Source organism: Heloderma suspectum, chromosome 11 (genome assembly GCF_057233095.1).
Source record: "Heloderma suspectum isolate Gila_16-S chromosome 11, 16-S_ref, whole genome shotgun sequence".
Lineage (NCBI taxonomy): Eukaryota > Metazoa > Chordata > Lepidosauria > Squamata > Helodermatidae > Heloderma > Heloderma suspectum.
In genome coordinates, this window is record NC_139468.1 from 37,261,850 (window position 1) to 37,277,509 (window position 15,660).

Consider the following 15,660-nt stretch of genomic DNA (forward strand, 5'->3'; position numbering starts at 1 on the left):
TTATGTTGCAGCTTTACCATTGTTTAAAAGACATAATAAAAAATATTGTTTAGCCTGTCCAACTCCACCAATGACAATAGAATAAATGGCTAGACAGAGTGACAAACGTCATAAAACTACAGCTAGGCACACACACAAGAGCTGTGCACAAATGGCCTCTCAAAATTCTCCATCCTCCTTTGAGGAGGAGAAACAGGAAGGAGACCATTTCACCCCATTTTTCCAGGGGGGAAATGGGAGGGAATGCCCACCATTAGCCGTAGCACAGCTTGTTCCTTCCCCCGCCCCTACATTTTTGTGGTTGCCACTGCAAATGATAGCAGCAGCATGCACTCTGGGACCCTGGCCACCATTTTTTATTCTCCGCGATGCCCCAAGCCAAGTGTTGTTCCAAGGCATGGGAGGGGGCTAGATAACGTTAAATGGAACTTCCATGCCCTGCTTGTGCATTTTTCAGGATTTCCAGGTTTATCTGGAAGCTTAGATATTAAGGGGGCGGGGAGGATATAGAGAAATTCATGAGGAATACATCTATCAATGGCTATTCAGTCTGTATACATTATCAGTATACCACTAACCACCACACTGCTGGGGACAAACATAGGGCCGATCTACATTGCGCCCGCCATCGCAGTGAATTCGGTGTCCCGTCGGGTTAAACACTCTCGCATTAAAACATGATTATTCACACTCACCCATTTTCCCCGTTGCAGTGCTCCATCAAATGCACGCACTCGGTTCACATTCAAGAAAATGTGCTGTTTTCCTGTGTGCGCTTGTCTGATCTCGGAAGCTAAGCAGGGTCGGCCCCATTCAGTAGTTGGATGGGCGACCGCCTGGGAATCAGGCTTCCTGCACTGAGCAGGGGGTTGTTGTATCCCTTCAAATGAGATTAAGTTTTACCCCCTCCTATCCCCAGCTCCGGATGTTTTTTAAAAAAATTAAGGCGTTATCCTCGCAGAATCGGGGCTTCTCCACAATGTTTGTGGGTTTTTTTTTCCTAATTCAGGCATGATCTTCGAAGATTCGAAATTGTGACCCAGGTGGTCGCCCATCCAACTACTGACCAGGGCCAACCCCGCTTAGCTTCCAAGATCAGACAAGCGCATGCACATCCAGCCCTTCGCTTGTTGCTGAGGAAACGGGGGCTGCTGGGGAAGCTATGCGATCAGTAGCCAGAAGAAGACATGGGGCCGTCAAGAGCTGTGATTGGACAGGAGGGAAATACAAACACTGCCATATATTGACAGGCGAGGGAGGGGACTACAACCGGATACGGTAGTGAAGGCGGAAAATCAGAGCACATTAAGGGGAAATACCGGGATATTAGGGTATTGAAAGCGGGAGTACGGAAGTGGGAAATTCCGGTTCCAGTTCAAGGCGGGTACTGCGTAGTGTGAAAGGCTGGCAGTGAAACCTCATTGGAAGCGAAAAAAGGCGGTAAGTGTAGATCCAGCCATAATCATTTTTTGGTTGCCATGCTGGGAAATTGCAGAAAATGGTGGCCGGAATCAAAAGCATCACATTTGGCATGTTGAAGGGTTTGCACGTGCCTAGTTGGGGGGGGGTGTTTTCCCTTTGAACTTTAGCCCCCTCCCCCATCCTATATTACATACTACTTCAACTTCCTTCAGTGTCCACAATGGTTGGCCCAATGACACAGGGAGACGCTGTTCAAAATGCACACGCCCACTCTGCCCTCTATGGTGTGCCAAAAATTAACATGATCTGGGAAATGCATCAAAATATTTCACTTATCTGGGGGTGGGGGCGGGGGGCGGGGGTTGGTTGGTTGGTTGTTAAATTTCAGCTGTGAAGGAAGTGATCAAGGACTGTAGCATGGCTCATGGGGAGAAGGGTTAATCCTTTCTTCCCGTGCAGTAGTCCCAAGGAAAAGTCTCTGGTGTCATTTGCTAAGGGGGTTGGGAGAAACTTGCTATGAGCATCTGCTATATAGTACCTTTCTTTTCACAGCAAATAGCAGGGGTGTGCATGTGTGTGCATGTGTGTGTTCGTGTGTGTGTGTGTGTGTGTGTGTGTGTATATATATATATATATATAATTTTCATCAGAACTATAGCGTGGTGGGAGTCAGATGGTTAACCCTCTGTCTCAGGAGTGGGCAACATCCAACCCCCAGCTCTCATACACCCCCCTGACAAATCAGCAGTGGCAAAATTCTTCAGATTCCAGGGCATAGTCTGAAGGCACAGGAGGCAGCCACCTTACTGTAAGCTAAGCAGGTCTGGGTCTGGTCAGTGCTTGGAGGGGAGACGACCTGGGAACCACATGTAGCCACCTTGAGTTCCACAGTGGAAGAAAGGTGGGATACAGGTATAATAAAATGAATGAATGAATGAATGAAAATAAGCTAAATTCAACCCTTGCATTACTCCATAGTATGAACATCATTTAAAAAAAAAACATTTTTTTTCCTCATCACTGCCGCACAATTTGGCAGCGTGGCAGGGGGGTGGCAGGGTCAACCATCCATTTATGTTTTTTCCCCGGGGGAGTGCAGCCCATGCAGACGGGGGGGGGGAATGGCCCCTGGCCTCCCACAGTTGTCCACCCCTGCTCTATCTGCATGTCATGGTCCTGATTCTAATCAGCCTTCCTCCCACTGCAGTTCCTACTTTAGAAAAACACAGACGTTAGATATGATCATATACCTATATCCAAAAATCACCCCGGAAAAGGGATACAGTGAGAAGTTACAGCTCAGCCTTACTTTCAACAGCAAAATAAATCTGAAGTTCTTTGTGCACGGTTCCATCCTACATGTAGACTGTCCCTACTGGGCCATATTCCTTTTGTCTTTTATTTGGTTTCATTATATATCGGCCTCTGGAAAGTAGGGGGAGTACAAACTCCCTTCTGCCAATGTTCTCTTGCTCCTAGTCTGAGAACCTCTATTGTCTTTTCCTCAGTAATAAATGATAATAATTAAAGGCAAATACACAATAATTAGTCACACTAGGGTTACCCATCTGGCATACCTGTATCACATCGCTGTGTCTTTGAAACAGATGACAAGCACCATATTGCAAAACATCCTACTAATGGATGTGGATGGAGAGCGGAAAAGTAAAGTGCTTATCATAACCCCCCACACACAACAAAAAATCCAGAAAAAAAAAAAAACAAACAAAAGGAAACAAGAACACATTAAAAAAATGGCAAAGGATAATCAGGTTTTTATATCACCCAGTGGCAGATGTGTTTCTAATCAGTCATGATGAGACAATGAGCAACTACAGGATCCGGCTGACCTTGTGGTTACCTCGTGCATTTGTTCTCCAGACTCATAATATTAGTACTTAGTGTACATATGGTGCTTTAGAGTAGCCTTCCGCAACCTGGCTCCCCACCCCACCCCAAGTGTTGAACTATAAACCCCATCATCCCTGGCCCAACACATCTGGAGGACAACAACCGGTTGAGGCAGACTGCTTTAGAATTTTGCTTGCTTGTTCATCTATTTATTTGATCTATTACATTTAGCTCTCGCCTTTCTTCCGAGGAGCCTAAGGCAGCATGCGTGATCTTCCTCCTCTCTATTGTATCCTGGCAACGCCCCTGTGAGGTGGATTAGGTGGAGTTTCAATGACTGGCCCAAAGTCAGTCACTCAGTGAGCTTCATGGCCAAGTGGGGACTAGAACCCGGGCGTCCCAGTCTAACCCTCAAACCACACAGAACGCAGAACGTTAAGCATGCATTATCTCAGTGATCTTTACTATGACCATGAAAGTTGGGTCAATCTTAATATCATCCCCGTATTGGAGAATGTGGGCTGAGTGGCACCCCGGGGCATTGTGGGAGAAATCAAAATGTTGGGGGGCTTCCCAACCACCCCTGCTGCTGCCATAAGCCAACAGCCAAATGACCAAATGGGTGGTTGGTAGGGAAGTTGGAGAAATCCTCCACGGACCCCAATGAGGCCGGATTCTATTGAATCCGGCCCCCCAAAGTCCGTGAAGGATTGGATCCCCTACCTCGTCCTGCAGGGCAAAGTCCTCGCCAGCGGATCCTCCCTGCCGCTGGCTCCGAAGCCCCAGCGATGCGGCCGCCATGGATTGCCGCACGGATTGACTGGGGATGCAAATGGCATCTGACTTGGACACCATTTGTGGCTGTAAAGGCCTTAGTTTAAGGTAAATGCAGCCATAAATGGCTGCATTTACCTTAAACTAAGGCCTTTGTGTCTGCAAATGGCGTCCCGGATGCCATTTGCATCTGGAGACTCACCCTGCCTACCCCAGCGATACGGCCATGGCGGCCGTATCGCTGGGCCCTTGGAGCCGGCCAGCAGCTCCACAGAATCGCCATGGAGCAGAGCCAGCCAAAGAGGATTCCGGGGGAGGAACAGATTGCCTCCCCCCCTGCGGACCCCCCCCCCGAATGGCAGGTAAGTGTTCCGACCATCCCTAGCGGTTGGGACAAAATGGCAACACCAGTGAGCCCTCCGTATGGTTCCTGGCCCACCGATCCCAGCTGTTGCTGCCAACCTGGTATAAATGTGTTCTTACTTCTTAGCCACTACAGGACATCATCTGTAATGAATGCTTTCCATCTGAATGTATCAGTTGTGTATAGCCAGGTTTTGACTGGGTGGTGGGAGAAGGGGATCCTTTCTTCTCTCTCTCTCTCTCTCTCTCACACACACACACACACACATCTTTTACAACAGCAGCTTGCACACTACCTGCTTGCACACACAAGGGGTTGGATCCAGATTTAAGCTGCATCTACTGTTCTGGCGGACGTGGGACTTCCCTCCACCCTCCTTTCCATGGCAGCCCCCTACAGCCCCCTTAAAATGCTACACAGAGAGTCAGAGGACCCTACTGAAAGGTGTGAGCTGTTTTAGGGATCCCCAACAATTAGGCAGAGGGACCTTCCACAAGTGGAGCCATTCCTCTCACAGAAGGCAGGTCCTGGATCCAACCCAAGGATGTCTGGATTGGTGCCTTCTTAGTGATCTAGATCTGGAATCTTGAGGGTGCAGGAGAGAATATTGAAGTAAAGGTTGCAGTTTAGAGATGACATTTCCACTTTCCAAACAGCACCTACCTGAGCTACTAATGGTGCAACCCTATACATTCCTACTCAGAGGTAGGTGCCATGGGATTCAATGGGCCTTACTCCCATGTAGGTATATAAAAGATTGCAGCATAAGTAAGTTTCCATTGTTGATGTTTGTTTGCAAGGGGAAGAGCTCTTGATTTTTATGTATCCCCACATTTTCCCCACATAGATGATTTGACTTGTTTGTTGCTCTCTTACAGCACAACCTCCCCAGTGATGATGTTTTGTAGGCCTCCTGGAAGCTGTTCATTGTTCTGTTGAGACCATAATTAAAGGGCACATCCGTGCGCAGTTAGAAGTATTTAATCTTCCTGGTAATTATTGCACAAGGACTGTGATGATCTACATCCTACTCTACACATATGTGTACACACACACACACACACACACAGCAGTGCTGTAAAAGGAAGCAGACACCCATTTTCTCTTTTCATTTACTCAAGTGATATGTTTGCCCTCTAACCTGTGGACAATAATATTACACTTATCCTTCCAGTATATTGTATGAGAAAAGGCAGTGCTAAGGAAAACTAGGGAATCGAGAATGCTGCTTCTTTGGGCCACTCACAACTGGACATTAGCTTATGCTTGACTCGTACCCTGGCTGACTTCCAGGAATGGTGCAAAAACTCCCTGGTAAATTTCCATAGTGCTGTCTAAACCCGTTTGGCTTCCGGAGTAATTTCTCAAAACTGTTGCTTAAGAAGAAACCAACAGATTCCCAGAACTTTACATGTAGGTGTTGGTCATCCATACTATCAAACTATTTGGTTATCCATAACGTCAAACTACATCTTCTACAATATAACCTGAAGAATTCCATTACAGCAAGGGTGGGCAACCATTTTTTTCTGTCAAGGGCCATATTCCTCTGTGAGTGGTCTGTTCAGGGCCACATTTTGGCAGTGGGCAGGGTTGAAGCCAGTGATGGCCACAGCCAGAGGAAGGACCAAAAGCAGCCAGGTGGGTCACCTCTTTTCTTTTTCTGCCACTTCCTTTTCTTTCTCTCACTCTTCCTTCCTGCCTTCAGGCTGCCAGGGAAGGGACAGATCACTCTTGCCAGAGGTCTGAACTGACCACATGCAGATGACCCTTGGAATTAAGCCAAGGGCTACAGGTAATCAGGTCGAGGGCCGCAGAGAGTCAGGCTGAGGGCAGCAGTAAATCAGGCCGAGGGCAGCAGGAAATCAGGCTGAGGGCAACAGGAAATTGAGCCAAGGGCCACAGAAAATCAGGCCAAGGGCCACAGGAAATCAGGCTGAGGGCTGCCTGCAGCCCTAAACACTGCAGGCTGCCCACCCTTGCATTAGAGGCTGTTGTATTGGTCTGTATTTCTGATTATCCACACTGGTAACTGCTGGACCTCAGGACAGAGGCCCAGGACCCCACAGCCCATTGCGGCTCGAACGATGCCTGGCAGTGAGCAGCAGATGGACAGGGGCACAGCTGCAGCAGGCACCGGGGAGCTCTGCGCTGGCCGTTGAGGCTCCAGATGTCCACCACGTTTACTCCTCAGAATGCCTTGGGGGAGTGCCAGGCCAGCAGACAGAGCAAGAGCAATGATGGCAGCAAGCTCAGCCAATCTGCTGCCATCTTTGGGGACAAGGTTAAAAGAAAAAGAAGATTGAAAAAGGGACCCCCTTCCCATCACAGCCTGGTAAGCTGGTGGGGAAGGAGGCATCACCGCGACAAGGCTGCCACCGCCTCCAGGGCCCCTTCCTCGGCTGAGCGGGAGGAGTTTCTGAGCCTCGCAGCCTTCGCCCCAGGCTGGGCCTGCCTCTGTCCTTCCCCACAAGGTTTCTCTGTCCTTCTCAGCCTCTCTGGCCACAATCCTTAGGACCCCTCTTCCTTCTCTTTTGGAGGAAGCAGGGCCTTTGGAGAAAGGAGGAGCCAGAAGTTTGAAGGCAGTGGGCTCAGAAGGGGGAGGAGGGGAAGCAGAGTGGCTAAGATTGGGGGGGCAGAGAAAGTGGGGCCAGGCTGGCATGGGGGTAAAACAGGAGAACAAGAGCAAAAGGAGAAAGTGGACTTGCAAGGACAGCATGCTGGCTCAGGGGGGAGCGGTCAGGGAGCAATGCAACCTAGTTCTAAATTCTCGGTTCTAGGTTGGCAGTGTAGAGGCCACTCGAGGGCCCCTGGCCTAGGGACCCCTCAAACCTGGCACTGCTCCTGAGTATCTAAATATTTTAGAATATTAGCTACTAGATATTAGAAATATTAGAAGGCACCCTCCACCACGCAATGGCTGCCAGAAGACGTGGGGTGTCCGGGTGTCCTACTTTACAGAGGACAGGGAAGCCCTCTGTGTGAAGGTGTCCTTTCTTTGAAGGGCTGTCCAGCCCAATTCTGGTTTAACGATAAAGAACCACAGGAAAGGAGAAATGGCCTGTCAACAATTAGCCCCTGGTCAGCAGACTGAGCAGTCACACAGGTCACCTGGTCAGTCTTCCCCATGGTGACATGTATTGTATTTCATTTTAAAGAATAGTGGTCCTTTCTAATTTGCATCTATGTGTTTAGCACGTGCAAATGTTATGCAAATGGGTGTCTTCCTTTTTGGTGATGATGCATGGGTGGCAACCCAACACAAGGGAGTAACCGGTCTTTGAACAGAAATCTGCCTTCGACCAGGTCAGAATAGGGATGCACGAATTACTTACCTGCCGTTCCACCGGGGGGGGTGTCTGCAGGGGGGGGAGGCGATCCGTCCCTCCCCCTGGAATCCTCACCGGCCGGCTCCACTCCTCAGCAGAGCCAACGTCCAGCTCCGAAGCCCCAGTGATATTGCCGCCATTGCCGTATCGCTGGCTGGACTGACATACTGCGGACGCAAATGGCGTCCGGTGTAGTGGATGCCATTTGCGTCCCTGCCCTTTGACATGATAGGCTATGTAAATCTTTACGTAGCCTATCACGCGAAGGAACAGAGATGCAAATACACCATTTGCATCCCTGTTTTTTCACGCAATAGGCTACGTAAAGATTTACGTAGCCTATCGTGTCAAAGAGAAGGGACACAAATGGCGCAGTGGACGCCATTTGCATCCGCAGTCCGTCAGTCCAGCCAGCGATACGGCAATGGCGGCCGTATCGCTGGGGCTTCAGAGCCAGTGGCAGGCAGGATCTGGCCAGTGTGGACTTTGCGGGGAGGCGGAGGTAAGAGATCCGATCCTCCACAGACTTTGGGAGGTCCGTGGAGTATTTCTGTCCATGGAGGACCACTCACTGGGATTTCTCCGACATCCCTAGGTCAGAATATCATTCCTTTGGCCTCCTCTTGTCTACTCTAACTGGCACTTCACCATCTCAGGTAGAGAATGGTGTCCCTTTTTCAGAACCTACTTCCTGATCTTTTTTAAAGTGGATGGCTGCACCAGGGATGGAACCGGGAGCCTTCTGCATACAAAGTGTATGTTCTGCCTGTGAGCTACGGCCCCTTCAAAAGGAACTGTTACGTGATCCTTTTCAGGGAGGGAGAAGGCATTTCACCTACCTCACAGATAATGTGATTAAAAGATGAAGATTTAAACCAGTTACAGATCCTACACAGTATCATCATGAATTTCTCCTGAAAATTATACGTCATTGGCAATTTGTCCTTGTCCTTGTAGCGGATCATATTTTCAAGGGAGTTCTGTTATTATTGTCAACATGGCTCCATCATGCATCCATGTCATTCCATTCCACTATGCTTTGGGTAAGCATTCCCTCAGGCCCATTTTTCATGACAAACGAGAATTACTGGTATACTACTTTAAGTGCTATAACTTCTCCAACAGGCTTCTGGAGGCTGTATTTGGTGAGGATGCTAAGAACTCTGTGCTAGAAATCCGTAGCCGGTCCCACACCCAACATACAAAACTACAGTTTCTGAGAGAGAGGATGATGGTTGGACCAGTTTTAAGTCTATAGTGTGAGTAGGGTGCAAAGCCCTCTGTGCTGGTCTAAGCCGCAAGCTTATCTCGATGTTACCACAGTGGGAGTAGATGCAATGGATAATTTCTCATAAGGCAGGTACTATCCAAAGCTTCCCTGAAAACCATATCCTCAATACAAATACCCTTTCTCTGTAATCGCAGATATATAGACTTGGACTGTGGATACGCAGCGCAGGGGGGAGAGGCCAGAGGAACTCTGCATATGGTCAAAGGCATTATTACATCATACTTCATGCATTATTGCCACCTTCATTCCCCAGGCAGGAGTGGGGCTTATGGAGGGGCAGGGTTAGAGATGGGGACACCCCCTACCCAGGTCCTCTGGGCACCCGCTAAGCCACTGCCCCCACTTGCAAGCCCCCAGACCTGCTTGCATGCCCCCCCATGCTCACCAAGCCACCCTCACCTACCCTGACCCATCCTCAAGCACTCATTCACCCCTGCGATATTGTGCAGATGTGGCCTTCATGGCCGCTATGTGTGCAATATTAGATTTACGGAAGTTCCCGAGGTGCCATTTTTTAGCAAAATGGTGACCACGGGAATGACAGGAGCTGAAGGATGGTTTAGTGTAGGTAAGCAGAGGGGGGAACAGGGGCAGCAACTCAGCAGCGTGAGCAGGGGGAAGTCTGTTGGACTCTTGGACTGAGTCAGGCATCCACGCCATCCCTAGGCAGGGTTTGTAGCATCAAGCGGGCAAGGCCCACAGAGGTGGCATAAATCTCTGCAGGGCAGATGCAGAGTCTAAATACAGCAGATTAGACCTGTGGGCTGGATGGTCTGCACCCCTGGCACAGGAACACAGGAAACTGCCTTAGACTGAGGCATATCCTTGGCCCATCTAGCCCAGTACTGTCAACACTGGCAGTGGAATTCTGCCTGGAGATGCTGGGGGTCGAGCCTGGGGCCTTCGGCATGCAAAGCAGGGGCTCTACCACTGAGCTATGGCCCTGTGCCCAAGTGTGTCCAGAGGCCACCCAGGGAACTAAGATGGCAGGCATGATTGGAGCTTTGCTCCACAGTTCACCTGTCCTCTGTCTGAAGTTCACAGAGAGAGAGAGAGAGAGAGAGAGAGAGAGCGCATATTTTGGTGGCTGTGTTGTCATCTGGAGGCTCTCTGGGTTGTGACTAGGGATGTACGAAACACCTACCTGGCTCCACGCCAAGCAATCCAGGGTGGGGGGGAGGCACTCCGTCCCTCCCGCCGGAATCCTCAATGGAGGGGGAGGCGATCCGGTCCTCCCCACTGGAATCCTGCCCGGCCGGCTCCGCTCCACAGCCAAGCCGCAGAGCCACCAGCCGGCTCCAGCCACCCGCAGCCAGACATCCGGCCGCTGGGCAGCCCTGCAGGGACGCAAATGGCAGCTGTCATAGCTGCTGCCATTAGCGTCCCTGCATTAAGCCGTGATAGGCTACATAAATATTTACGTAGCCTATCACGGCAGGGGGAAAAACCCCAGCGTATGCAAATGGTGGTAGCTGCCGCCATTTGCGTACGCTGGGTTTTTTTTCCCCCTGCCGTGATAGGCTACATAAATACTTACATAGCCTATCACAGCAGGGAGGGAAAAAACCCAGTGTACGCAAATGGCGGTAGCTGCTGCCATATGCGTACGCTGGGTTCCCCCCCGCCGCCTGCCATGATAGGCTACGTAAGTACTTACGTAGCCTATCACGGCCTCCGCAGGGACACAAATGGACGAAAGTGACTTACCTGTCGTCGAAGCTTGTTCGCGGTGGGGGGGAGATGCTTCGCTCCTCCCCCCGTGAAGTTCAGACCGGGGGGGAGGCTTCCCGCCTCGCCCCGGCCGAAATTCAGGCTGGGGAGGAGGCTTCCCGCCTCACCCGGCCGCGAACTCCAAAGTTTAAAAAAAAAAAAAAACGCCCCCGTGATAGGCTACGTGACGATTAACGTAGCCTATTACGGCTAGATCTGCAAAGTCAGCCGTGATAGGCTACGTTAATCGTCACGTAGCCTATCACGGGGGCATTTTTGTTTGTTTTTTTGTTTTATTGGAATGGCGGCGGCAGCCGGTCGAAAGACCGGATGCCACTCCCGCCCCGCACGAACACCCGCCGAACCGCCGGCCGGACCCGCCGCCGGGAGGGACATTCGGCAAAGGTAAGTCTCGTCCCGGGGGGGGTGCGGGGGGCGGGGGGCGGAGAATTTCTCCCCGAAACTTGTTCGGGGGGGCCGAACACGTTGGCGCTCGGCCCCCCGAAGTTTCGGGGAGAAATTCTCCGCCATCCCTACACAAATGGCGTTCCTGTGTTAGCCGTGATAGGCTATGTAAGTATTTACGTAGCCTTTCACAGCTATGAAGAGGAGGAAGCGAATGGCGGCCGCAGGACAGCTGCCATTCGCAAAGCAGCGTGGACGGGAGCAGGTAAGTGTTCCGTTTCGTGCACCTTTCGTGGGTTGGGGGCGGCGGGGACTTTGTCCCGCGCGCCTTTCGTGGGTTGAGGGGGCGGGGGCTTTGTTCCGTGATGGATTTCGGGGGCCGAATGCACTGGCATTCGGCCTCACCGAGATCCGTTGCGGAATTCTCTGACATCCCTAGTTGTGGCTAAGTTCTTTGCAAGACACCAGGCTAGGGAGGGTCAGCATTTGCTCCAGCAGCTTGGATAAATGTGTTGCTTTTGTCCTCCATGATGGTGACCTCATCATTATGCAGAATCAGGGTAGAGCAGAAGCAGACAAGCTCAGAGACACAGGCCATGATCAGCAGAAAGGGCAGACACTGGGTGCTGGGTTCTGGTTGGGAATCAGCTGAAAGACAGAAGTGACACCTTCTGAGTCACTGAAGGAGAAGGACCAAAAAAAAGCTAGGAAGACCCACTTTGTGTATTGTTCCTGGCCAATTTTTTTCACATTCTATAGCGTGGAGAACCTCCCAAAATGTCCAGGGAAGGGAACATGGAATCAATTCTAAGTTACTTGAGCAGTTAAAATAATATCACCAGGCTATCGAAGGTAGGAGGTGCACTTACTGTGTGGCTACAACTCAGAAACCAACAGCATAAGGCATGCAAAGGGAAGAAACTTCAGCTCCAGTATCACCTTCCTTCATCTGCTCAAAGACTGTCGCTGCCGAGGTTGCCATGGCAACACAGGTTTGACCTCTCACTTTTTACTCTTCCAGGAGCTAAAAAGGTAAAAAAGAAAAAAGAAAAAGAAAAGCTGTTCTTGCTGTGCATGAAAATCCAACTTCCTTCTCTCCGAGGATGCTAAATTGTGCCATAGCCAAGAGTAATCAAATATGGCAATGACTGTCTGTAAGTAAAACCTAAGAGGGATGTAAAGAAGCAGGACCTATTGAGGGATAACATGAGCAATCTGCAGGCCTAATGGAAACTTCACTCCTTCTCCATGATGCAGGACAAGTTTGCTAGTGCGGCCCTCTTCTTCCAACTAATAGGTGGTCCTGATGAGCTTTCTGGGGCATGGGTATCAGAGGCATTCTGACTGCATTCAGGGTGAGCCAGTTGATACTATGCCTGGATTGCTAGGGTGAAGCATGTTCCCTGGATGATGTGGTCTTTGGAGTGGGCTCCCCATCTGCTCAGGCTGGCTCTGTGGTGAGAAGTATTTTGGGGGGCTCTTGTGAGGGAACCATTTTGACAGGTTGCGTGGTTCCACTGCCATCTTAAGAATTGTTTTTTATAGCACAGCATTTTTCTAAGGATGGGTGAACGAGTGATGTTTGAAATGACTAGGATTCTCCAAACATCATCTTGCTGCTCACCTTGTGCATGATCCTGTTTGTGTTTGTGATTGCCACTCATTTCACACAAATGGGAAACTTGTGCGAATCGAGCAATGATCAAACAGGAGATTTGCACACATCTCCCTAAATGTGCGCAACTTTCCTAATTTGCATGAATTTCCTCCATAACCTAAAGCTGGGCTGATGCAGTCTACTGAGGAAATGTGTGCAAATTGAACCATGAATCAGGAAGGAATGAGACGAACATGAGCATGCATTTGACAATTTCCTAGTATTTTCAGCAGACACATGCTCACACTTACAGAATTTCAAACGGGGCATACTCACATATTTTGCATGCAAAAATGAAATTGTCATATACCCCTATATTTTTGGCCCTGAAGACCACATGCAGTGTTAGTTTGGGGGATGGGGCTATGCAAATGAGCTTGTGAGCACACACACACACACATACATTCTTCATGCACACACACACACACATTTTCCCTTGAAACCCAGAAGCAGGCCTCTGCATGCTGATTCCTATAGTGTGTTTGGATGTGGCAGCAGAAAATTAGGTGGTCATTTTGGCTGGGCAGATCATGGGGGGGCGGTTTTTCAAACAACACCTTGGAGGCCACATGCAGCCCACAGGCCATGGGTTGTGCACTCTTGCTTCAGATCCTTTGTCAATGGTACTCTGATGTGCATATTCTGGTGATGGTGTCCTGATATAGGAGCAGGTGCCATTGGAGGGTTCTGGAGTGCCAGCTTGGCCAAGGCACAATGTCTATACATGAGATCATTAGGCCTAGAACTTGTGCTAGAATAATCAGGCCTCTCTTTTTGCTCTGTGGTCTATGCTATGGGTGAGGAAAAGAAAAACAGGAGGGTGCCAGTCAGAGGACAGGAAGAGAGGAAGCCTCCAGCAGCGCAGAAGTGTACTTATTGAGCCCAACACATTTTGAATATTACTTTATTATTTATTATTAAATGTATTAATCGCCCATCTGGCTGGTCACCCAGCCACTCTGGGCGATGTACATCGTATAATAAAACAGTTTAAAACAATAAAATTCTACAATAAAACATTTTCTAAAATACCCTAACCCACCCCAAATGCCTGCCTGAACAACCACGTTTTTAATGCACGACGGAAGCTCATTAAAGAGGGGGCATGGCGGAGTTCCCTAGGGAGGGAGTTCCACAGAGTGGGGGCCACCACAGAAAAGGCCCTCTCCCTCGTCCCCACCAGTCTAGCTGTCCTGGCTGATGGGACAGAGAGCAGGCCATCCGAGGCTGATCTTGTTAAGCGGCCTGTCTGGTGCTGCTGGAGGCGCTCCTTAAGATAGGCTGGGCCGGAACCATATAGGGTTTTAAAGGTCAAAACCAAGACCTTGAATTTGGCCCGGAAAACAACTGGTAATCAGTGCAACTCCTTCAGCACTGGAGTGATATATATGCATATAAATAAATATATAAATAGAAATCCTTCAGGGGGACTGTTAGGTGCACGCACCCAACTTTAGTCTTTGGCCCCCAACTCTTTTTGAAACAGAGCTGGAGACCAAAGCTTCAGGTTGGTTGTGCCTAAGATTCTCTAGGAGAAGAATTTATATTGAAGACATGTTGGGCTCAAGATGTGTTGCGCTTCCTTTCCTATACTATGAATGGCCAACCTATAACATGGAAGCCCCAAGTAGTACATGCAGCAGGGGTCTGTGGCAAACACCTAAAAGCACAAGGATCTGTGGGCATGGCAGAGAGCTGGGCTTACATTCTGCTCTGCCTACCCTTTGCTGTTATGCTCTGTTCCCTGCCTCCCTAAAAAGAGTCGAAAGGCACGTGGATATGTGTTTGTGTGCATGTGTGTGCATGCATGTATGTATGCGTGGGGCGGTATATGCACAAGAGTAGCACTATCCTGTTCTTGACTTGTGGCACACTTGTGCTGCGTTTAATGACATATCTAGGAAACTGCAAAACCTGTCCTGTCATTTCCACTGTGTTTTCCATTTTATCTTTACCCACCTACCTACCTACCCACCCACACACATCATAGCCATGAAAAGTCCTTGGAATGTCTTGGATATCCCTGCTTTTCTGAGCAACATCTGTGTGCATGTGCGTTCTTGGTAGGGATGTCATGAGCACCCGATTTAGTCTGGGAGGCTGGCGAAATCCCCCGCGCCTGGACCCCGCTCACCAAACTCCAGGGCCGACCCAGCTGACGAGTGCATTGGAGCTCGGCGAGCAGCGGGGAACAGCTTGGACTTGTCACCGTGCACACCCCAATGGCAAGAGTGGCTGGGGCGTGCAGGGAGCCTCCTCCTCCTTCTGCCTGGTCAGCTGTCAAGGAAGCTCCCTTGACAGCCAACCAGGCAGGATGGGGCCTCAGCCACCTCTAGGGATGTCACAGGTGCCCTCCTGGACACTCCCAACACTCACCTGGGCCCTGTCCGGCGAGCACCTGCCATTTTGCCAATTTGTTTTTTATGAACAAGGGAGCTAAAAAAAACTGCATATTTTTATATGAGCACATTTGAGCTGGGAAAGCTTAATCTATGCAATAGAGGCATAATGTCTCTAACATTGTGTAGATTAAACTTTCCCAGCTCAAATGTGCACATATTTAAATATGTGCAGGTTTTTTAGCTCCCTTTTTTAGTAAAAAACCAGGCCTTTTTGGGGGGGCAGGCACTTGCCGGATAGGACCTGGGGTGACTGCAGGTGGCTCACCAAGCTCGTGGGGACTCAAGTGTGGGTCTGGGTGGGCTCAAACAGGGGTGGCACTTCAGCGGGCGCCTGCCAATCCCGGATGGGGGTGGTTTCACACCTCCCCAGCTCTTGTGTTTGTTTGTTTTCCTCAGAAAAATCAGTTGCACAAACTGATGTGCACTACAACAGGGAGCTTGCACCACGTGTCCAT